The sequence below is a fragment of the Pongo abelii genome, chromosome 5 (genome assembly GCF_028885655.2).
Source record: "Pongo abelii isolate AG06213 chromosome 5, NHGRI_mPonAbe1-v2.0_pri, whole genome shotgun sequence".
Classification (NCBI taxonomy): domain Eukaryota; kingdom Metazoa; phylum Chordata; class Mammalia; order Primates; family Hominidae; genus Pongo; species Pongo abelii.
This window is the reverse complement of record NC_071990.2, coordinates 122887280-122893107: the sequence shown is the minus strand read 5'-3', so window position 1 is coordinate 122893107 and position 5828 is coordinate 122887280. Positions and strand designations below refer to the sequence as shown.

The 5828-nt window shown below is 34.8% G+C and overlaps 1 non-coding gene across 1 annotated transcript; it reads left to right on the top strand.

The window, feature by feature from the left end:
• Positions 1 to 850: 850 nt before the first annotated feature.
• On the top strand, positions 851 to 991 carry LOC112133941 (U4 spliceosomal RNA). The gene has a single exon (XR_002915541.2). It is a non-coding gene; the product is annotated as a U4 spliceosomal RNA (small nuclear RNA).
• The last annotated feature ends 4837 nt before the right edge of the window (positions 992 to 5828 follow it).

Sequence of the window (5828 nt, the reverse complement as noted above, 5' to 3'; positions counted from 1 at the left end):
GGGAGGGGGCGGGGCATAAAAGACTACACATCAGGTACAGTGTACACTGCCTGGGTGACGAATGCACCAAAATCTCAGAAATGACCACTAAAGAACTTATTCATGTAACCAAACATGACCTGTTCTTCCAGGTGGTGAGAAAACCTACTGAAATTTTAAAAGAAATGTTAAAATTTAAAAAAAGTAAAAATAAAATATCATACCAGAATTAGGACAAAATATCAGATAAAAACTAAAAAGAGCTCACCACCTTTAAAAAAATCTGAAGGATGTATTTCAGAGAGAAGTATTCTCAGACAGAAACTATGAGTTACAAGAAGGAATAAACAGCAAAAATAGAATAAATGTAAACCACTGACTGGAAAAAAATTTCATGCCAAGTGAAAGTAATTTATTTAAGATGTTTTTTAAGTGATTAGAAAATATCTAACCTAAATAAAATGAATAGAGTGAATTTTTATCCCGATAAGTTATTTCCACTACTGATTCTTTTACTCTAAACACCCTTTAAAAAGTAATAAATATTCAACTGGCATTGCTGTTTTATACCTTCAGCTATAATGAGCATCACTGTCCATTGTCAATTTCTTATGATCATGACACTGCTTACTCTGGTTGTGATAAGGTAGCATGGTAAACTTAAAATGCACATGCACACACTCATACACACATTTAGCTAGACATTAATAATAGTCACATTTTAAAAAATCTGTTGCTACTGAATATCTTCTTCCAAAGTGTCATAACAGTTAAATAAAGCATTCCCAGAGTCAGAACCTTCAGAAAATAAAACAAAGTATTTTCTTCATGAAAATTCTCCATGTAAATGTCTTTCCTAGAGATGTGGCCTACCTCTGCACGGTGGCAGTATCATACTCAATGAGGTTTGTCCAATGTGTGATTATTGCTAATTGAAAACTTTTCCCAATACCTCACCATGATGACTTGAAATATAGTCAGCATGGGCAATTTTTGAGTGTCTTTATGGAGACTGAACAAAAGAAAATAAATAAATAAGAAGAAGAAGAAGATATGGCCAAGAGAAAATATATTATATTCAGAGCATATTATGAGAGTCATTTTTCTGGGTACCTTTTTCCTATGAATTAATTTCACCATGCCAACCCTTACCATATGGACTGGGCATGGTGGCTTACACCTGTAATCCCAGCATTTTGAGAGGTAGAGGCAGGTGAATTACTTGAACCCAGGAGTTCAAGACCAGCCTGGGCAACATGACGGAACCCTGCCTTTAGAAAAGATACAAAAAAATTGGCCAGGCATGGTGGTGTGTATCTGTAGACACAGCTACTCCAGAGCCTGAAGTGGGAGGAGCACTTCAGCCTGGGAAGTCAAGGCAGCAGTGAGCCGAAATTGCGTCACTGCACTACAGACTGGGTGACACAATGAGAACCCTGTCTCAAAAAAAAAAAAAAAAAAAAAAGCCATGATGAACATAGAGTCCAAAGATCCAAAGACATGTTTTTTTCCTTGATTACTTACAATTACTAAATAATCTATAAGATATCTTCTGATTCTAAAATTCTATGTTGCAGTTATTATTGCATGCGTATTCTGTTTTTTAAGCTCCAAATACCAAAAGAATTTGGATTATGTGGCACCTAATAAAATCTAGTAAAACAGTGAATCCATGAATTAGCAACATAGCCATGATTTAAGTTTTTTTTTTTTTTTTTTTTTTGGAGACAAGGTCTTTTGCCTATGCTGGAGTGCGGAGGCACAATCACAACTCACTGCAGCCTCAACCTCCAGGGCTCAAGTGATCCTCTCACTTCAGTCTCCAGAGGAGCTGGACCTACAAGCACATGTCACCATGCCCAGCTAATTTTATTAAATTTTTTGCAGAGCGGGGGTTTTGCCGTGTTGCCCAGGCTGGTCTCGAACTCTTGAACTCAAGAAACTGGCCTGCCTCAGCCCCCCAGAGTGATGGAATTACAGGCATGAGCCAACATGCCAAGCCTTTGTTTCTGTTTCAAATTTATGAACTACAACCAGTTTCTAACAGTCTTTAGTATCCCAAATATCTGCAAAACTGAAACATTTTAAATTTTCAATCAATGAAATATGCACATAGTACAATATTATATGATATTCCAAAGGAACTAAAAATTATACAAAAAAAAATAGGTTTTTTCTCACACTACTGCTCAATTCCTCTTCCAAAATACAATCACTTTTACCGTATTTTATATTCTTTTAAAAGTAATCTACATATTTAAAAATAGATAAGCACATAAATACTATAGAGGTGTATAATTTGAAAAGTAAGGAGTGTGGTGTCGAAAATGCAACATTCTCCTCCTAAAGCAACAAAATAAAACAACAAACACACATGCACACAAATGTAAGTAAAGACATAGGTAAAAGGTGACATGAAAAACTCGGTAATTAACTATGCAGTCATAACAGAAAATAAAAAGATAAAGATAGCAATGGTGATGTTATGCAGGTAAAGCAAAAGCTTTGGGAAAAAACTGCTTTACCTTTGCAATGTAGTGGGGTGGAAATCATACTGACTTTGTTGTCAGATAGATCTAGATTTAAATCCTGTGATAGCCCCTTCTTAGCTACATGGCCTTGGGCAAAATAACTACTTCTCTGGTTCATTTTCAACTTCAAAAGTGTAATAACAGGTAACAGATCATAATGTAGTCCTGAGGATTGGATGAGAGGGTGTTTGTATGAGATTTTGCATATAAAATTCTATTTCTCACTGCTTTGAAGATCATAGACTTAAACATCTTTCATAGCCCCCTTTTTGTTTTTAGAAACAGCTTCTTGCTCTGTTGCCCAGGAAATGGCGTGCTCTTGGCTCACTACAGCCTTGACCTCCTGGGCTCAAGAAATCCTCCCAGCTTAGCCTCCCAAGTAGCTGGGAATACAGGCACATACCACCACACCCAGGCTTTTTTTTTTTTTTTTTTTTGGTACAGAAGAGGTCTCACTGTGTTGCCCAGGCTGGTCTCAAACTCCTGGCTCAAGTAATCCTCCCTCCTTGGCCTCCCAAAGTATTGGGATTACAGGCCTGACCCATCATGCCCAGCCTCATGGCTCTTTTTAAAAAGAAAAATAAACAATACAACAACAGCAACAATAAAGCAATCAAGTAGGTAGAGTAAAACTGCATGACCTCACAGTAATGCAAAATCCCACGTAAAATGCAATTAGGAATCATCTCCTAGGCCCCCGAACCTCCCAGCCAGCCAGCTGCACAGGCTCACCTGTCATTTTATTGTCCCTGCAATCATCTGAGTCTTTCCTTTTCTTACTGACATTTTTTTAACCTCACTTATGGCAATATAATGGGGTTCTCCTACACGAAAAATTAAGATAATTTTAACTATGAATACAGTAATAATCCCATCACTTAAATAAAAAGCTAAATTACCTTCAATGTACTGTTTTTGAACCTGAAACTAAAATTAAATATATTTATACACACATAACTCCGTTTACCAAAGCAGATACAAATAAAATATATTTTAGAACTATGACCTTTTGCAACAAAAACTTTCTAATGGCTAACTTGGAAATATTCGGAAGAATTTGTTATCTAGGATAATAGAATACTCCATTTTACCAGATGACTGCAGGTTTATTGTACATATAAGAAAGTCCACCTGGAAAATTATGCTGTTTGTGGACTTGTATATCAAATTAGCTTTGAGTCAGTCAGTTATTTGACCTAGAGGCCCTTTGGGCTTGCCTAGGAGCCACACCCTCATTTGTAATCTACTCCAATAATCTAATGTCATTGAAATGTATTGCATCATTCCCTTGATACTGATTTTACATGGATATTTGATTTTCTCCACATGAAGTTATTAAATTTAAAAAATGAACAAATAAATACAGAAAGCCTATGTTGTCATGGGTAACAAGAATTTATTGAAAGCTTTTTTCTTTCCCTCACTTGCACTACCAGAAAAAATGCAGGGAGGGAATCAGTGACAAGCTCAGGCCTTGGATTAGTCTGCACCAACTCTCCCAGATAGCCTTGAAAGAAGAATAAATATGAGTGATTCTGACAGGAATCCCATGAACATATCAGTTAGGTAATTTTTTCACAAATTCCACGTATCTGTGGCAGTGACTATATTAATATAGAAACAAGGGCAAAGAAAGTTACCATTTTTTTATGAAACTGTTCACAATAAGTGTTATTAAACAAATATTATAAACAAGGTCATGATAAGCTCTGCTGAATCAGAAATGTACACGCATATCTGGTTCAGGGTCAATAAGCATGAACATTTTTCAAAAAACAATCGGTCAATTTCATGAATTTGTTAACTGCTAGAACTACACTTTTGAACACCAATATTTACCTACTAAGAAATTATTTTTCTTCTTTTTAAAACTTTTTGTTTTGTAAAAACACTACACACCTTTAGAGCCTACTTAGAAATTACAAGAAAATGATTTAAGGGACCACTGTAGAAAAAAGATTTTTAAAACACGTTTTAAAATGTAGAGTAACTACTGGCTTTTGAAAATGGCATACATTTTTAATAGAATATACCTAAATTAGTTTTGTATGATATTTAATAATTTTCAGAATAATTTATGTGAGCAAAGAGACCTATGATAAAGATTAATATGAAAGTTAACAATAATAAAATTAGTCATCAATGATATAAAAAATAAATAAAATTATTTATATCTAGATTCCATCCCATCCTCACCTCTTTTTACTCTCCTTTAAACCTCCCTCTAGTTCCAAAGAATGTTTGAGTACAAATTTAGGGAGAACCCTCAGTAATTTCCACTGGTAATAAATACCTCAGTTACTTTAAATAATTAGGACCTTAATTTTTTTTTTTTTTTTTTTTTTTTGAGATAGAGTCTCACTCTGTTGCCCAGGCTGGAGTGCAATGGCGTGATCTCAGTTCACTGTGCAACCTCTGCATCCTTGGTTCAAGTGATTCTTGTGCCTCAACCTCCCGAGTAGCTGGGACTACAGGCATGCGCCACCACATCCAGCTAATTTTTGTATTTTTTTAGTAGAAACAGGGTTTTGCCATATCGACCATGTTGACCAGGTCTTGAACTCCTGACCTCAAGTTTTCTGCCTGCCTCGGCCTCCCAAAGTGCTGGGAAGACAAGCGTGAGCAACTGCACCCAGCCAAGATTCTTATCATCTGCTGTTAATAATAGCATCTAAAATTTATTGCATGTCTGTAAGTCAACATATATACTTAATTTAATCTTCATAACACCTTTATGTAATAGATTGGATTCTTTATGTAATAGATAAAGAAAACAGAGTTAAAAGAAGTTAAGAAGCTTGCCAAAAGTTCCACAACTCATGGGTGACTAACATCAGAACTTTGGTCTATCCGACCCATTTTTCTCTAATCGTCTCATGAGCATTGACCAAATACAAAATCTGAAAAAAAAAAAAGGTAATTTTCTATAAAGGGGTTTACAATGTTACTGGTGGTTTTTGCAGAATTTTTCTTTGAATTCAAAGATTCAGACTTCATAATCATCTTTAAAGTATCCTATATCTAACAGTTAGTAAGAATTATTACCTGTATATCACATAAATCATTAAAATGTTTTGTGAGTTCTTTGGACTTTTTGAAAGAGATACACTAAGTTTGCTGCATGATGTACAAATTCCCCACTTAAGTTTCTGAAAGTTTGTCTTAAAATAGGACCAAAAGAGTCAGTAAAAGCCATTCTATCCAGCACTTTAAATAGCATTTATAGTGTTACATATATAGTTACATCCAAGTTTTTGACAATAATGGGTTAAATTAATGATAGCTATTATTAAAATATAAAAATAAATATTAAAATTA